The following is a 20,248-nucleotide window of genomic DNA, read 5'->3' as shown; positions in this document are numbered from 1 at the left end:
TAATATCTCCCTCCTTCTTCTACTTGATTATGGTTGAGGGAGTATCCATAGGGGTAATTTAGAGAAAATTAATAAATATGAGAAATGGGTCCTATATTTAGGACCAAAACCAACTTAAGAATTGGGTCCTATATTAAGGACTGGAGGAGTATATTATTTAAATTTGCAAAATTCTAAATCAATCAAACTAAATTAGCATTTTTAAATATCGATGACTTTACAATGTTGCCTTTTGGACAAAAAAATTAAAGTCACCCCTCCCAATTGCATGCTGACCAAATCAAATACAAAAAGGCAGTTACTGAAATAGTCAGTTGCACACAACGTTGACAGAGGATGAAGATACTTGAACACGTATTACCTGTTAGCGTGGAGCAGGGCTGCGGGGCCGAGATACCACTCGGGGTTCCATCAGCTGCTAGGGCAGGATGTGCTACAGCATGCACACAATATGCACTCGTACATCCCGTCCAGCCTAGCCCTATCCTTCTTGCTCTGAGGTACCTCCTTACCAGGAACGGGGGGTGTGTTCTTCCTCTTCAATCAGGGTTCAATACTCTTTTACTGATTGTAGAAATTGGTCACATCCACGACGAGACCCTTGATGACGAACATATGAGGCAAAGGAGTGATCGTGGTTGCAGAGCTCGTAGGGACCTTGGTCTAGCGAGCTGAGCCATTGCAGCCATCAATGTTCATGGCGCAGGAGCCACAGATTCCCTCCCGGCATGACTTGTGGAAAGTGAGGGTGGGGTCGATCTCGTTCTTGATTTTGATCACAGCGTCAAGGACAATGGGCCCACACTCGCGGAGATTGATCTGGTACTCCTGAAGCTGAGGCTTGGAGGGATTGTCGGGGTTCCATCGGTAGATTTGGAAGGTCTTGAAGGAGGCGAAGAAGCGAGCCGTGGGCTCCACCTTCTGGGCTTGAGCTTCGGAGGCGTGCGCCCGAGCTCTCAGCAACTTGGACGCCGGCGACGACGAAACCCTAGACAGTACTGACCTTCTGAACAAACTCGTCGCCATTGTTGTGTGCAAGAGAGAATATGAAAAGAAGGGACGCTGCTAGTGGGGGACACGGGAGGTGATCAAAATCAGAATGGCTAAGGATGAAGAGGAACGATCTACGATAAGAATTAAGGAAATAAAGAGGGGTATTTTGGGCAATGAGAGGCCAAATTAGAGGCTATTTGTTATTTTACGTGGGAAGATGCTTGAACGCCCACTGGTCGACGTGCTTCCATATTGCCCGTTGCATTCCTCAATTCATTTAATTTAAGTGTAGGCGAAGGCGATTTTGAGTTTTTTTTAGAATAAAAGGTAATATTATAAATTTACCAACATTTTAAATTTTCAATTTAGTCATATTAAATGATTTGAAATTTTGCAAATTCAGGTAATTTCCGGGGTTTTGAAAATATGTTTGTCATTTTTCTGGAACTTTTCCAAATAAATATATATATAAAGTTAAACATATAAGTTTATATATGAATGGCTTGTTTATTTATGAATTATTATCCTTTTATTTTAATATTATTTTAATTATAACCAATGTAACTCCGAATTGATTCCGATTAAAATTATTAGTTCTCAAACTATTATCTCCCCCGGTTGATTCACCCATTCTCGATGTTTTGTTTTAGAAGTGAGAAAGTGGGATATATAGATGCTTCCTCGTATGGTGCTCAAAATTTCCCGGGGATGGGGACCAAAGTCCATACCCCTAGCAAGTGTCTAGTCGGTGGAGACTTAGAGAATGTTTGGGTGAAACCAAATCATGATTTGCAGAATAGTTTCTGATAAATAGTTTTTGAAAAAACAGATTTTGTGAATAGATTTTAAGAATAAATAAAAAAAGTGATTTTGGTAAAGTGAAAATGTTTAAGTGATTGTTATCATAATCATTTTTTATATATAAATTACTAAAAAAGACATAAGTTAATATGACAATTATAGAAAAATAGATTTTAATTTATATTTTTGTTTGAAATAATAAATTGTATATAAAAAAATATAATTAATTAATATTACTTCTCGTCTTTAATATAAAAACTAATTAGATATTCACTTTGACTCTAAATATAAAATCTCAATCTACTTTATTTTTTATATTTATCTATTTTTTATATCTCAAACAATGGTTTTATACCTTCAAAAACCAAAAAAAAAAAATTAACTTTATGAAAAACCATGGTTTTAAACCCCAAACCATGGTTTTCAAATCAAAAGTGATTTTTTGTGAAAAATCATGATGTTTGGTTACATTTTTCCAAACCATGGTTTTTAATTAAATAGTGATTTTACAAAAAATTAACATGTTTAGATGGTTAGATCCCCAAAATCATGGTTTTACCTCCTAAACTATAGTTTTACTTGTTACCCAAACAGGCCTTAATTAAGGAAGGAAGAAAATTGAAAAATCCATCTGCTCTGAGAGGCTTAGATGCCCACTTGAGGAGACCAGAAAGAACAGAGTCCATCAGGACCGACCAAACATTGGCAAACCCAAAGAGTCTATGATCCAATGGACCCATCACACGCAAGAAACACGCTAATGGGCTATGGCTCACTATGATTCCATGATGCTTCGAGGATCAAATTAAACCGAGCCTGTTCTTAGATCTTTTACATTAACCAGATTCCATGGAATTATAAATCTCTTCTCTCCATTCACAAATTGAAATTGTTGTTGGTTACTTGACTCTGCTCATTGTTCCCCAAATATGGATTTAACGGTTTCTACAAAAGAAACTATAAAAAAACTGTTGATTAAGGTTTCCTTGAGTTAAACAAAGAGATTGTAGAGTAACGCGGGGGAAAAAGAAAATTAGCTTCAATACAGTATATTTCTTTACATATAGCTAATTATATACTATAAGTATCTCCGGTGTTTAATTAATACTGCCTTTGGTTTTTAATATAAGAGCTAATTTGATTTTTAATTTAGTCATAAACATAATATCCTAATTCACTTTGTCTTTCATATTTATCTATTTTTTTCAAAATAGTTCTTATAATAGTTGCACATATTGAAAGTTCAATCAAATAGTAATTTTAGCTAATTAATTAGTAAGGGTATTTTAGAGAAGACAACACCTTATTATAAGTAACTAACTCAACAAAGTTTTTTAATTTATTCAAATTAGTCAACTATTTCTTATATTAATGACCGAAAGTAGTATAAGATATAGCTTCAATTTTCTGTACAAACTACATTTTATATTAAGCATAGGAGATGGTACTATGATGGTTTCTACAAATGTCATAAACAAAGCAAGTAAACAACATACATGTCAACACACTGTTCCAACCTCTCCTTTATTTTACGAATTAATGCATCATAGTAAGACATACTTAAAATCTAAACTGGTGGCTGGGTGATTGCTGGGACATTGCACCTTTCAGTTCTCCTCCATTGATCATACAAATTATTCGAAGCTCTGGTTCTAGTTCTCGTCCACAGGTCATACAAATATGAAGCCATATGTTCACCTATTTCTGCTATTTTATTGCGGTTAAAGTATATGAATAGCAGCATTAACCTGACAATGAAAACAAGCGGTTGGAGATAGCGAGGAACCAACACTGATATTTGAGCAGTATAAGCCAGACTTCCAAAGATGAAAGCTATCTTAACGGAGCGACTTAAAGAAGCAATATCAGGTGGAGTGTAAATCTGACATTTGAGATGATACCCAAATGCAAAGCAATAGAAAAGTAAGCATATCATGAAAATCCAAATGCTTGCACGGTGCTCATCTAAAGGTGATGAATTGGGGAAATGCATTTGAACAATCTCCCTTGTCTCTGGAATTAAAAAGCCAAACACAGCATACCAAGGCATTGGTGGGCTGCAAAACCATCAAACTAATTAGAAGTGGTCATAATGCAATCACCAAATAATTAAAAAAATTATTCTGATGGTAAGCATTTGAGTACATACATATATATATATAGGCATAAACAAAAAATACAGACATAATTAATAAAATTAAACATTAGTTTGGAAACCATCCCATGAAGGATTATGTTGTGCGTATGTGTGTGTGTGTCAGAGTGACCGGAGTGAAACTGGAGAGACACACTAGTTCCACCACGGTGAGCTCATCGGGGCCACAAGGTTCCACCGCTGCGAGCTCCTCAGGGTCACCGGGGTAAAACTGGAGACTTACTAGTTCCACCGCGACGAGCTCATGGGAGTCACCTGGCTGAATAATATATATATATATATATATATATAAAGACTTAAAAGGAACTGCTTGGGATACTTACGTGGGTGAAGTAGCCATGGCTGGAGTTGAGTTTGCTAGAATTTGATGGCGGTGGCCGGAATGGTTGTTCCTCCAGGTACAGAGCGTGGAGGAGAGGGGCGATGAAGCTTTGGGCTTTTAGCTTCGATATATATACCTATTTTTCCCCCCTCTTTTAGCACAGAAAAATCCATAAAAAGCACAGATGGCTGATCGACGGATGAGCGCCGAAACCCGTAGCCAAACCGGCCCGTCAGCATCAGTCAATTTCACACTACTCTGTTTGACTCTTTTGCGTCAAAAAAGAATTAATATCATTTTTAGTTAATAAAATTTGTCTCTATTTTAGTTTCACTATATGAAATTTGAAACCAATTATTTTTACCCTTGAAATTTGATTTTATCTTAATTTTGATTCCTGAAATTCGAAACAAAACACATCTTGGTTTGACTTAAGATTTTTGGTCCCGGAAACAAGGAACAAAAACAAAATAAAGTTAAATTTCAGATACTAAAACCACTTGTTTCAAATTTTAGAAATCAAAACAAAAAAAAAATCCAATTTCATGAATCAAAATTATTAGTTTCAAATTTCAAGAATTAAAACCAAAATAAACAAATTTTAGGGACTAAAGATGATATTAACCCCTGTAAAAATCATAATCATAAGTATATCAATTTTCTTTTAAAAAAATCCTACCTTAACAAAGAACTTCAAGTAGAATCAATTGGGGTGGGGTGAAAATCTTCTAGTCTTATTTTGTATCCAAATGCAAAGCAACAGAAGAGTAAGCATATAGTAAAAATCTCCATTTAAGCATAAGATGTTCATCTGACAAGTGATGAATTAGGAAAGTGAATTTGAACAACCATCTTTATTGATGAATTGAAGTGCTGTTTATTACAAACAATTATTTATTTCGTGTAAATATATTTGAAAGGAATGTAATATATATATTGAAATATTACTTTTACCTTTAATTTATTCAAAATTTCCATTAACGTTCTCCAAAAATATTAATTACAAAAAATTTGGAAAAATTAAATGGCAAGCAATTGATTTTTTCCCAAAATTTTTGGAAAAAGAATTTATCCCATGACTCTTTAAATTGGGTTGGAATGGCAAAAGACCATGTAAAATTAGCTGAAATGCAAAATGACTTAATTTAATATGAAATTGAATGCTCTAAATTTAATAATAATTTATTTTAATAGATACATAATCCAAAATAAAGACAGTTTTCTGTCTATCATTCTAAAAAAGAGTTAATTTATTATTTAAAAATTGTGAATTAACCAAATTTAATTTCAATCTAAATCTCATCACCAAAATATAATAACTAATAAGGTGAACGCAGCTTTTCCGTGCAGGATATTTCAATATTTGAACATATTTATTGGCTTCTCCGGGAACATATGTGATAGTGTACCATAATGGCAATGACATTTGAGAAGAGAGATCAACCGTCAAACTTTTCAGGATAGTGACAGAAAATAATGGAAACTGAGATGGCGTACAATAAGAAAAAGAGTATTAATTGTAAGTTTGTAACTTAATTTTTTTGGTAAGAGGGTAAGTTTTTTTTTTTTTGCTAATATAGGTATGCCCATGTAGAAAAGATGAGAAAATTAGCCAAAAATAAAATCCTTTATTTCTCTTTTTCTAAAAAGAAATTTCCCGTGGACAAATTAAGAAAAGAAATCCCTTATCCCCCAATAATTTATTCATGCAACATACTATAACATTCTTAATTATAATAGTTGGCAAAAAGAAAACGTTCTTATAATTATTATAATTGATGTTATTTTCTTTATGGGAGGCTAAGTATAATTTTGATAACTAATGTAGAATTTTAAAATAATTAGCAGCTTCCTTAAATAAATATGGATTAATCGTCATATTTGATCATTCTTTTTTATAAATTACAATTTTTTCATAAGTTGCATTTTAGAGATCTTTAAACATTTAATAATGCATTATTTTTTTATTTTTAACTTTAATTAGTTGCACGTCTCTCTCATCTCTTTTTGACTTTTTCCTTCTTATTCTCTCTCCTACCTGTTAAGGTGTATTTTTTTTTAGATTTTTATTACATTTAATCAATTTTAATTTATATTTTGTTGTCTATATCTTATATTGTTTCGTGTTTGATTAGTAGAGTGAAAAATTCGAGGAGCGAGGCATTGTCTACGGTCAGTTACCCAGAGCTCACCTTCCTGGCAGATTCTCAACACAGGCTCCTCATGCAACATGACCATAATCTATGATCCCTCCATGACCGTAATTATTGACGTAACATACTATCACTTTCTTATAATTATTTACATATACTAAATATAACTTAATGTTGTTTTCTTAGAGTTTGTTTGGTATGAATGAAACGAAAAAGAGAAAAGGACAAATTTTAATAAGTTCAATATAAAAAAAAAAAAGTAGGGGTAAACATTTTTAATTAATTTTTCTTATTTTTTTTAATCTTACATATTATTTTTATTAAAATTTTATATTTAAAGAAATTTGATTTAACAGGATCAAAGCCATATTTAATATACTACCTCTTATCCTTAGTATAAGATTTAGCTTGAGGTTAGATTTGATCTTAGATATAAAATCTCAATACATTTCGTCTTTCAAAATTATAATTTTTTTAAATATCTTTATTGATTATAAAGGGTTTTCAATAAAAGATACTTTCAATTAACATAATTAAATAGGGTAGTGTAGAAAGGTTGTGCATCTTACGGAGTGGAAGGATACTTGAGGAGGCTGTGGACTAAAAGATCTGGTCTGGACCAAGAGAACTTTGGTCTTCAAATTAGCTTTTACAATATGCTTGACAGTATCTCAAATGAGATTATTTCTAATAAGAAGATATCTAGATCTGAAAAAAAAAAAAAGCTTCAGCAACATATGTCATCTAAAGCTGAACTGCCAGGGTTGAAATCCTAAAAGCAAAATATGGTTGTAGCCTAGAATTGAAAGCATTCAAATAAAAAAGAGAGAATTATAATGAGATTTTAAGAAAGAAAAATAATTACAAAACAAGTCTCAGAAGTTATTAGTTTCTACTTTAAAACTTGTCATTATAAGCTGCTTAGGTTGTTATTAAAATTTTTTAGTAATTATATTTTTCATTGGGACCTCACTGTAATTTTTCCAACAAAAAAATACTGTTAAAACTTTCATGAGGCTTATTTCTTTTTTATTCACACTCTGTAATCTCTTTGTTCGCTCCACGTGCCACAATCTAAAGTTTTTTTTTTTTCCGTTTCGTTTCTTTTACCTCATCATATCATCCTATCATACGTGCGATGTACGATGCTACTGTTTGAACCCAAATTTGGATCTTCAGAACAAGGTCGATTTTAACGGGGGGACGTAAGGTCATGAATGTGTTTTATTTATGAGGAAATTAATATCTTACTTCTTATAGTTTTGAATTGGTTATAATTCAATCTCTAAATTTTAATTCCATATAACTCAGTCCTTAAATTTTAATTCCGCTACAACTTAATCCCTAAATTGTGACCAAATACAATTGAGTTTTAATAACCATTTAAAAGTTTAGTTCCTAAGTTTGATAAAATATATAATTTTTTTAAAATATAGGGCCTAAAATTTTAAATGATTAAAACTATAGAAATTAAGTTGCATCAAGTGAAAGTTTGGAGATTGAGTTGCATTGAGTTAAAAATTTAGGAATTGAGTTACAAGATTCATAAATAAAAGGACTAAACAATTAATTTTCCTTTTTATTTTTTATTATGAACCTAGATCGAGAGGTATCTGATGAAGAATGGGCAATACGCTTCATCAATTTGGCATCAATTGGACTTGTGTACTAAATTGAATTATTTTTAATCTTAGATATTAATTCGGAGCATTTTAAGAAAAAAGTCATTTGACGGTTTAGACATTTTTAAATTTAATGATTCGCAGGATTTTTTTCCTTGTTTTTTTGTTAGTCCCATTTATTCAAAAAAGCCTATATGAGAGTGTTCATTTATATAATATATGAATTAAAAAATTATTCAAACCTTTTTAGCTTTAGTTAAAATTATACAAATTTTCATTCTTAAAATTAATCCTACAATTTTACTCTTTTGGTCCTATTTATAAAATAGAGAGAGAAAGTTTTTCTTAGTCCCATTTATAAGTTACCTTATTAAATTTTTAGTATGAATATACTATTTTGCTTTTTATTTATTATAGTACAAGTAGTCATTTTTTTGAAAAGTGTATATATTAAATAGGGGTAAAATTAGAAAGTTGTTATATTTTAATAAAAAATCAACACATTCTATGTTTTTTCTTAATTTATGTGAAATATATTGAAAGTGCTTTATAAATAAAACTAAAGGAGTGTATTCTACTAAAATCATGCATACTTTCTTTTGTTTTAAAAATTGATATAAAAATTTTTCTAGAGAAAAAGAATAATATCCACATAAGTTTCTCTTTTCAGAATTTATATAAACATTTTTACAGAAATAAAAGATACATTTGTATGATTTAATAGCATGCGAAGAAAGTTGGTATGCATGGAATTGCATGGAAGCCTCATACCATCACATCACAGCCATGGAGAGCCTCGTCGAAGCTTCCTTCTTCTAGCTGTTCACTCTCCTACAATGATTACTGGCTGCGATACCGTTGACTTTATAGTTCTCTTCGATTAGGAGAACTGTTGCTTCCACATCTCCTCGGTAACAATCTCACCCATTGGTCGTACAAGGTATTGAAAATTAAGGGTAGGGATTGGGATGGTAGTTAAGAAAAATTATTAAAATAATATTACCTCTGATTTTTAATATAAGACCTTGTTTAACTTTTATTTTGGTCCTAAATATAAGATTTTAATATACTTTGTTTATCATATTTATCTTTTTTTTTTTAAATTAGTCCTTATAATAATGATAGTTCTAGCTAATACACCTTATCAGTAAGGATATTTTAAGAAAAATAACACTTATTTATTACAAATAACTAATTTAAGTAGTTTTCTTGATTTATTTAAATTAGTGAACTATTTCTTATATTAAGAACCAAAGATAATATTTAGTATGAATAATTGCTTGTTACATAAGATCAGAAAAACCCACAATGAGATTGAGGTATACCATAGAGGTGGGATTCCTTAATCCCACTGTGATTTTTTCTAATCCTATATAACAAGTACTCTTTTATGTTAAATATTTTTTAATAGATTTTTTCAATCACAATCCTAATCCGTACCCCTAATTTTTAATACTTTCTATCAAAGAGGACCATTGGGTTTTGCTCCTTTCAAGGCTTGTCCATTTATGAAACATTGGTCCGTTTAATTTGAAACGGGTGATAAATTTGTTAATGTGTTATTAAGGCTGTTAAAATTGCTGATGTGGGTTGCTGATTGGGCAAGAGGAGCGGGTAATTTTGCTGACTTGGCTTCTGACCTGGACATGAGACAAAACCAATATAGAAACATAGGGGAGTAATAATGGACCCCTTTAATTAAGCCCAGGAGCAAACTGAACCGTTGTACATGTTTTGGGTTTTGGAAACAGAGATGAACAGAGCATGACCACGTGTTTGTTTTCTGTGGCTTCCAAGAACCTGCCTGCTCCTTAGCATCATAAACCAACACACAAATTCCTCACAACTTTTTCATGCCAAACCTTAATTGCTGTGTCTGTCCAAAAAAAAAAAAAACCTTAATTGCTGTGGCGCCGAAAGTAGAAACCCATGACTGATTCCACATTTGAATACAAACAGCGTTAAACAACATTTTTTTTATCTATGCTTTCTGGATTATTTATCTCAAAACTGTTTAAATTGGAATAGATTGGTAGGCACGGTTTTGAGAAAAAGGTCCAAATAAAACATCGCCCAAATCCAAGAAATGACCCCCAGGCAGTGCTACCAATAATTCATCCATATCAATTGGACTGGACACAAATTGATCCAGATCCATATTGGACCTAAAATGATGTTTGACAATGAAGACCCCATCATTGCTTGTGGAAAAAAGGTTAAAAAGAACAAATGGCCGAAACATTAGGAGAAAATTGACTAAATTAGGAATCTGCAATTTTCTTTTCATGATTCTGCAACTTTTCTTCTAAATTCTGCTAGTTATGTCGTGTTACTTCTAACACCCTGAATTTTATAATTTGAGATGAGCAGAAAATAGAAAATTCATTAAAATTGTTTAATAGTCAAATAAAATTGGGAAAAATTAAGGAATATTGATATTCAGGGTTTAGAAATATTTTAAAAAATTTATTTCTCAAAAAATGACTTAAATAATTTTAATAGATAATTTTAAGAGGAAAATAGCTTATTTTCTCAGAAAATTATAAAAAAATACTTAGAGATTTATATTTAATCTGAAAATTTTAGGATAATCATGTAAAATAGTAAAGAAGATAATTGAGGCATAAAATCCTTAAAATGGGTTAAGGATTAATTTCTGGAATTAAGGGCTATTTTCTTAGAAAATTCAAGAAAAATAGTTAGGAATTGACTTTTGACTCGAAATTTTTAGAGAAGTTATTTTGTTGGTCAAAGAAGCTAATGGATAATATAAATCTATATAAGATATTGTGGAATAATTTCTGGATGTATTTTATTTTTCAGAATAATAGGAGAAAGGATGATGTTAGAAGTGGGGGAAGAGATGTAGAGCAAAATGGTAATTTCCTCTTCTCACATGAATCATACGTGTGGTCCACACCTCATTTAACTTCAGAAAACTCTCCTTCCCACCTCATTTGCATCCAGAGCGCGAGGAGAGTTAAGAGACACAGAGACGGCGGCGGAGGAGGGCGAAGGCAAGGGTCGTGATCGGAGGTGCTTGGGTCACATGCAAACCGATTAACTTTGCAAGGTGAGCCCCCTGATCATTCTCCCACCCTTCTCTTTTCTGTTTTCTGCGTGGTCTGGGCGGTGATGGAGGAGAGAGAGAAAGTAAAGGAAAGATGAAGAGAACCGGTGAACTCTTATTCCATGAGACGACTGAAGTTGGTAGGAGTAGTTTTTGAGCTTGCATGTTCCTTTCTTGGTTTTTGTACTATTGTCCGAACAAGGGGTACATGTTGGGAATTGCTTAATAGTGATTTTAGCGTTGCATGATTGATCTCGCTTCTGGTTATGGCTATCCAAATCTGGGTTATGATTTTCAAAGTTCAATGTTCGCTTAAGGGGGGTCCTCCATGCCGTCAAGTTGTGAAGCTAGTGAGAGGTAGTAGTTACGTGTGTGTGTGTGTGTGTGTATCCGAATGCTTGCTCTGTTTTAATTCGGCCAAACAGGGGTACATAACCTGAAGAAGTTGAAGTCAGATTCATGCATGTGTGGAAAGAGTTCTGTTCTGAATTGTAAATGACATACGAACATATAGAGGAGCTTGAGAACATAGTTCAATGGGTAGAAAGAATACTATATGAGTAGGACATGGGTGGTTTCGATTTATAGGACCAGAAAGAGCAAAACACGTTTTAGATAAATGTGATATATATATTTATGTATATGTGCGCCTCGGTCATGTTTGTAGGAACTGAATTTGAATAGTTAAATGGTTTTGGGATATGGAAGTAGAAAAGTTTTAGTTTGAGGAAAATTTCCAGAATTGTCATCTAGGGGCAATTGGAGTGCTTGGGTTTATATATGTATGTATGCTTGTTACCGCTGCAAGAATCAAGGATGATATTTTGTGTGCGCGCCCCGGGGGGGGGCGCTGTGAAGCTCACTGTTGGAGCTTGAATATTGAACAATTAATTTAATGGGTTAAAGCAAGTAGAAAAGCATTGAAACACTTAAATGTCAAAAATGCATAAGCTAAAGAGATGGGCATATATAAGTGTATATCCGTCTGGGATACTGTGAAGTTATTTATTGAATTTCGGAACTAGAAATTGATCTAGAAGTTACTACTTTATGTGATTAAGCTAAAAGTTAAATTGGGTAACAGTCCTAAGAGGGAATATAATCAACAATTGCCAGAGAATAATTTAGGGTGAATTTGAAATCTGGGAGATTTCCAGATTTGAAGTAGAAGCATTCAAAATTTGACTTTGATATTGACGTAGGTATGAAATAATTTTCAGAATTAAGAAGAAGGGTCCTTGTGTACTAAGATGGTGGTTAATGTAAGAAATTGCTAGGCAGAAGGAATGGAAGAGATTGTATTGAATTAAGAGGAGAGGAAATTGAATGATAAGATTATTGTTAATTATTGGAAGAGCATGTAGGAAGTTCGTACATTGAAATTTTGAAGCTTGACCGAAGGATTTATGAATTGCACTTAAATATGAGAAGTAGTTGGGGTTGTAAGATGAATGGTGAAGAATGAAGGGATTGATTAAATATAATGAAAATTTAGGGATTAAATGATTGAGTTTTAGAATTTATTTAGAAAATTGTTTGAGGAATGTTAATCCTGAAGCTATAAATGCTTTATTGTTTGAGGTTTGCACGTAGAATAAATAGTGATTTTGTTATATAAGTTATAGTTGAAGATTGATTATATTAAGTTTTAAAGGATAGTCTTGAAGTTATGAATAGTTCCCAGATTATGAAAAGTTATTGGAGGAATGTTAGGCCAAAGATTAAGAAGATTAATAGATGGTTTGAAATTGAAATTGTTTAGCTTGGATTTAAATGATAAGTATCATGTTAATTGTTAATAAAAGTTAGCAGAGCTTATAAAATTATTTTGGAAAAATGAAGTTAAATGAGGATTAAAGTAATACATATAAATATGTGTGTATCTATATATCTTTACTTTTTTCATGATACCAACCACTTAATAGCGGAACTGAAATTGGAATTGGAGACACGACATTACCCTTAAATGTAATAATTAAAGATAATATATTTGACAAAAATGACCAATTACTAAGTAACTATTTGGGTTAAGATAAAGGGAGAAACTCTCCACAGTGAATGTATTAAATAAGAAAAATTGTCCAGGATGACCAACTATTATGTAAGGGTAGAATATAAAGAAATTTGGAATTTAAAGAAGGTTTGTTAAATTATAAATTATATTGGATCAAGCACTAATATACTTTTACTAACATAATATGTTTCGATATCTGCAAAAGCCCACCGAGGAAGCTAAAAGAAAGGACGAAAGTAAGCTTTAATTTTGAAGTGGAAGGCTCAGGTAGTAGTTTTTTCCTATATTACATTTGTGTATGATTACTGTATGTTTGTTTATGCCATGTGCAATTCCAAAGCATGAGAACATGTAATCCTTAATTCCTTATGTGAGTTATTGGCCGTGATCACGTGTAGCTGAAAGATATGGGGTCTTATGAGGCATTATTTGCGCAGCCTTACGTGCCATTGTATATCCGGCCTTATGTGCCATTGATTGTGCATTCAGTTCATCAATCTGACTATTTGTCATTGCACTTAAAAGCTTTATATGCATAGCTTGCAAGGTTATGTTTCGTATGGCTTGTTTTGCATGTTTTGTGTGATCTGCATATGTGTGTGATGAAAATTACTTCTATAGGGATTCTCCGGAATCTCACCATTCCTTCCATGATGTACAGCAAGGGCAAATAGCTCCAAGAGTAAGAAGGTTGTAAGAGTTGGAGGCGGGCATGTATGAAGAGCAGGAATGCCAACAACTTTTGTACTTGTGGAATAATTATTTTGGTAGATAATTAACTGACTTATTAAATATTTAAGGGCAAGTAAGTTCTACTTGCTAGTGTATATACTATTTTGTATCATCTATAAAGAGGTATGCGCTGCCAGCACACGGGTAAGGGCCATTGACTGAGATGGCCAATATATCTACCTATATATGAAGCATTATTTTTAGTTTGTGCGCTAGCTTTATCAGTAATAGAGACAGGATTCAAGTGTGTGAATCACTCGTCAGTTTTTATTTAGTATCTGATTTTATAAAAAAAATTTCCTTGTCTTTTCCCAGAACAGAAACTTGACATTTAGTGATTCATAGATGTTAAAATAATCCTCTTAGTATATAGATAGTTAGGTGTTGCATTACTCAAATATTTGAATCATTTGGTCCTTCTGACCAACTTTTTCTTTTTTACTTTTGACTATTGGCAAGGTCTCAGGGTCACTTGATTATGGACTTAAAAATTTGGCCCCATTTAGAATTGGGCTTGCTATGACGGTGGAACTTACGTTGGAAAGATACTATTTTAAGAATTGACAGGGACAGTGCAATATGTGCTTGGAACATTGTTATAAAAAACACTTTAGGTATATTTAATTAATCAAATGAACATGTGTTTATAATATCATATTATATTACTAAAATTAGAATACATATGATTGTGCTTTGACATATTTAGTACGTTTATAAGTGTGTGTATATGTATAGTTATAAATCAAGATTAAATTATAAAAACATGTTTTAAAAGAATATTTTGCTGAAGAGAGCATTAAAAATGAATAATTTTTGACATTGAGAAGTAAGAGAAAATTAAAAATTATTATTTAATATACATATAATAAGTAGTACGAAGAAAGTAAGCTAGATTATATAAAATGTATGTGAACCTTATGTTGCTTGTAGATAACTGTTCAAACATTTGAAACTTTACGGCAAACTTCTCAGAATTTTTACATTTACGTTGATAACTTCTTCTTTTTTGTATTATTTATTCGCAAATAAATTAAAATTTAAAGAGATTATTGGCATATAATTCAATTTTTGAGTTGGAGTTATTTCTATATACTTGAAAATTTACTAAATTTATTATAAAATTTTAAAGATAAAGAGAGTTATCTGTAATTGATTGTAAAAGAGTTATCTGTACATAATTTAAAGTTGAGAAGAATTTTGTAATTCTCGTATCCTTAGTTAAGAAGTTGGTTTTTGTTTTACATATAAGGCTTTAATTAATTTTATATACTATATTTATCATTTTTTATCTGCTTTATCTAACTTATAAATTGATATATACTTTAGTAGTACATGGGATATTTTAAGAAAATCAAGTCACATCTATTAAAATAAAATAATTTATTTAGCTTTATTAATGTATTCAAATTACTTAAATAACTTTTATATTAACCATTTGAAAGGCATAATTAGGGGGAAAGACATATCTCTTCTACCCCTAAAATGAGCAACAAATTAATCCTATTATGTCTATCTGCTACACTTTGAAAAACAGAGAAACACAGAACAGGACACTACAAAACAGAGGCAAAGAATCGAGAACATGAAGCAGTGAAGAAAACGTGCTTTATTGAAATCTTCAAAGAAAAACATCCAAATCAAATCTCATGCAACACATTAATGAGTCTCATATGGTAAAGTATTGAGTTTTTTTTTTTTCTTTTTTTCTAGTTAGGCACAGGTATCTTATTATTATTGAAGATAGTCCCATTTAAGACATTGTTAGTTTCTCAATGAGAATTTAAATTTTAGTTTGTCGCATAGTACGATATTGAGTTGAGCTGTTGGAATTTGAAGTTTTGGGACAAAAGTGATCTGTTTCTGCCTCATTTTGGGTTACTTGTTTGGAGGCCTCACAGTTATCCGATCACTGCTCAGCTTGAGGGAGCTGTTAAGCGAAACCCCAGTGGACTTATTATACAATGAAGCCCATTATTACAAAACCCAAAATCATTCTAAACATTGTTTCTGTCACACTATTGAAGAGCATTTTTTGTACAAAAAAAAAAAAGCAGAGCAATTTACAATCATTTTGGCATTGATGGACGACAATTAAATTAATATTGCGATTCGTACCCATGATTGTGGACGACAATTGTTTTTCCGAAATTTGGCATAACTTAAATGTTTGCTATACTTTTTGACAAAGGCCCATTCGTAAAGCCGAAATTATTTGAAGTTGCCCAAAAGGTATTTTTCATATACAATTTTTTTTTTTGTATTTTCGACAAAATAAATGGCACCATAGAGACATAGACTGTTTTTCCAAAGTTTTGATATTTCAGAATAGAAAGTGAAAGTGGGTTGAAGGTTGCGAAACTTTTTCCCTACTTTATATTATAATGTGTGACCTTTGTTTCATATGATTAAAATGTTAGGATTGTGAAGAACCATCCTAGTCTTATTTTTTCGAACTTCAAATTTATTTTAGAATATCATAAATACATACATAACAAGATAATGTTATGATATGCTAAATAAATTAGTTTAGTCAGTGCTCTTTAACACAAGAGCATCATGTGTGTCTCTTTTTTTTTTTTTTTTTGGGTCCCAAAAAACTTGGTGAAAACTCCGTTTTATTGTGCTCAATTGCTCATTCGATGGTTGAGCAAATATTCCTTTAAACACGTGTTAAATGTATAAGATAAGTTAATTTCATTGATTTTGAATGTGGCCCTAAATATTCCAAGTAATTAATTAATTAAGGTAGTAAGAAATATTATGAAATGTTGGGAAGCGGTGATTCTACAATATCTCAATGGCATAAGAAATAACAAAATGTCCTCCCTCCTACACCCATTGCCAAAACAAATTCTTCTCATCCTCAAACGAGCCCTTGTCATTATTTTCAATGAACTTCCATAATTACCTGTAAGGATTCCTCTCTCTCTCTCTCTCTCTCTCTCACACACACACACACACACACTCACTTCAACGATCCTTTGGAATGACACACACACACACTCTCACTTCAACGATCCTTTGGAATGACATCAAAGAATTATGGTGTGTCCATTTAAACCAAATGTTAAATGGTGGAGAAAGAGACCACATTGCAAGATTTTAGTCCAAGTATGCAAACTGAAGAATGTTAATGCTTCCTTTGTTGTTTATGCTTTGAATTTTCATCATGTTGTCCCTAAATATATGCATTGTTTTCAAAATTTGGATAGATGGTATTAAATAGAGATGATTAAGATCTAAAATAGTGTAAACCGAAATGGTAGGCAAAACTGAAAAGTAAAAAAAATAATTCTTACATGGTATATAGATTTTTTTTTTTGCCCTTGGTATGTATATATTTTTCTATCAGAGCAAGTAAATGGAAATGGAGGAAGGCCTTGTTTGATCTTCTCACTACCTCGAGGTCTCCAGTCTCCAGTCTCCAGTCTCTCTCCTTCCTTCCTTCTCACCTCAGTCGGTGACTCCCTAGTCTTTACTCTCTGCCCTAGTCTAATTATTTTAGTGGGTTTTCATGTATACAATTTGTTTTTCATGCTTGCCGTAGCAAGTATATTATTCAATGCTACAGTGATATTATTTTATTGGCTAGCTACTATATTTATGGGTGTTACTACTATTAGTTGATCATAGGTGTTATATAAATAATGGCCTCAATTAAGTCGGGGCATTGTGGCTGGCGATACTGTTAGATGGTAGAACACGAACAAAAAACTATGTGTTTTAACTAAAAGTAGGTTCTAGTTGTGTAACTTGACTTGAGTTTTGTTTGGTAATTGGTATATATATAACTAGTTGCTCCGTGTTCAGTGGCTCGTGCGTGGTGTAGGCTCTACTAGCTAGTTTAATTTCTTGCTTAGGCATTGGGAAAGGCAGGTATAATAACACCCAAAGATACATTTTTGAGGGTTTAATACGCAGCCTTTCGTTTGTTGTTTTCTCCGTTGTTGTTTATGACAACACTAATTCTTGGTTTAGAGAGCAGTTTTAGGGGCTATAAATACCTTTTAATTAGGCAACTTATAACTCTACTTCAATCAATTATGTAATCTCTCACACAACTGTATAAGGCAGAATCTAATCCAATTTCATTCTAATTTGATTACGTAGAACCTCTAGGTCTGTGTATTTGTCTATATCCTATATGTACTGCAATTTAGGATTTGCCTTGTCAAATTCAATCCTAAATCCTCAAAACATGCTCAAGGGAGGCTAATTACTAGGCAAAAAACAATACGAGAGCAAGCATAACTAACCCGTGGAAAAACCTCTAATACACGAATAAGTTCATAAATGCTGTAGATCAATGGAAAAGCTAGCCACGCATGGCTTTAATTAAATTCATCTCAACACAAACCAGCCCAGAATCAATCAACAAAATAAATGGAGAAGCAAAGGAAGAACAAAAGATAATCAATGGAACGCAAACAGAGGGTGAAGATTGAAAAGGACTGTGAATGACGGCGAAGAGTGAGACAGTTAGTTGCGCCGTCGATTCGATAGGAGAAGCTGAAGATGAAGACGGTGCTGTTGCTGGTCCGAGAAAGCGTGGATGAAGAGAAAAAGCTGAATATGGCGTCCTCTCTTTCTCTCTGGTCTAGACGGCGTCGAAGAAGAAGAAGAACCAGCTCGTGTTCTCCTCCGTTGTTGCTCTTTCCTCCAGCAGTAGACGATAATCGGAAACCCCCAAAAATGGCGTTCTGCCCTCTGGTCCTATATCCTCTGGCTCCTTAGCTATCGTCGCCGAAGAAGAAGATGAAAAATCAGGTAGAGATCAGCGTTCAAGGCCCCCACGAGCTTCAAAGTCGATCCAACGGCCTCCAACTTCCGTTCAAGAGGAAGACAGAGTCGGCCTTCTCGACTTGCGTCCTGCCCGGCGAAGAAGAAAGTCAATAGTGGTGGCCTCCACGCGTGATACTCGTGGGCCGTGGCTGCTGCTAGTAGGTTTCCGAACGAGGTGGTCCTCCCATTCTCCAGCTGAAAGAAGAAAAGGAGCAATAATGATGTAAAGAAAAGAAAAGAGGTTAAAATAAAATAAAGTAAGTTTTTTTATTTATTTTAAAACTATAAATGGTTGTTATTGTTTTTCCATAAGCACAAGTATCCTTCTATTAAAAATAATCCTATACGAGATATTGTTAGATACTAAATGTAAACATAAGAATTGTTGTTATTGTTACCCTAAACTTAACTAGTATTTTTGTTTGAAAATAACAATAATATTTACATTGAATTCTCCCAATAATGCACAAAATTGATTTCTCTTTGTAAACTCATTTAAAAACCCCTAAAAATATGACTCCCCAAATATATTCAAATATACTTTAATTCTATCTAAAAATAGGGACTCATCACTTCGCATTATTCTTTCCGAGTGTGTTGGTAAGGGTTGATGTTCTAGAGAAGTATGCGTGGGACCTTTTATTGCTAAAGACTTGCTGGGGGGGGGGGGGAATTAAGACAGATTGGCGTGGTGGATCTCCAACAGATAGTATTCTCAATGAAAGCTAAACTTTTTCAGCACTCACTGAAAATGCAAGGTTTTTCTTTAACCTGTCTGAACTTTGATACTCTGTTTTATTTTTAATAAAAAAGTTATATATATTATTTAATGAACTTTATTGAAGTAATTTTAGAAAATCAAAAGTATTAATTGATTTTAACAATATTTCTTAACCTAATATATATAAAGTTGTTAACAATAGTTCTTGATAACAAGAATTGATTTGATGCTCATACTTGAAACAAGAGAAAGAAATCGAAAGCCAAAAGATTTGAAGGAAGAAATAGAGTTTGGATTCGATGCCTTGCTTACTTCCCTTCGATGTTGGAAAGTAAAATTTGCAAAATGTCTGAATCTGACGTCTGATCGCACGAGAAATTTTTTGGTACTCTTGGAATACCAACTCATCTGTGCCCTATCAAGTGAGAACGTTCCAGCTCAAGTGTTTCAATCTGACACATCAGCCGACTATTTTTGTTAGAATTAGCGAGAGGTTCTAAAAAAAATTTAATTATTAAAAATTTTTAATAACAAGTCATCAGCATAAACCTGTTATCATTTTTTATTTTGAAACTTGTCATTGTGTACACTTCACTTATCAATAAATTTTAAAATAATTAAATCTTTTTACTAGGACCTGATGTAATTCTTCCACGATCTTTTAGCATCGTGTTGCTTTAAAAATTAAAAATGTCTACGCTCGGCAAATTCCATAGCTGGCCCTCCCTTTCTTCTTTCTTAGTTTCTCTCCCTCCTCTGGTCTCATACCACCATTGAAGCGCACCTCAATCTCTACCACTCTTTTTCTCAAACATCCAATGGATGTAATGGAGAAGTCTGGAAAAAATAAAAGTGGTTTCTCCTTTGTTCCCTTGCAAGCATC

At 32.6% G+C, this 20,248-nt stretch overlaps 1 pseudogene; it reads right to left on the bottom strand.

The window, feature by feature from the left end:
* Positions 1-357: 357 nt before the first annotated feature.
* LOC114732743 (succinate dehydrogenase [ubiquinone] iron-sulfur subunit 2, mitochondrial-like) lies at positions 358-1,119 on the bottom strand (annotated as a pseudogene).
* Between the last annotated feature and the right edge of the window lie 19,129 nt (positions 1,120-20,248).

Source organism: Neltuma alba, unplaced genomic scaffold (genome assembly GCF_004799145.2).
Source record: "Neltuma alba isolate B1F8T4 unplaced genomic scaffold, ASM479914v2 tig00012932_pilon, whole genome shotgun sequence".
Taxonomy (NCBI): Eukaryota; Viridiplantae; Streptophyta; class Magnoliopsida; order Fabales; family Fabaceae; genus Neltuma; species Neltuma alba.
This window is presented reverse-complemented; position numbering and strand designations above follow the sequence as displayed.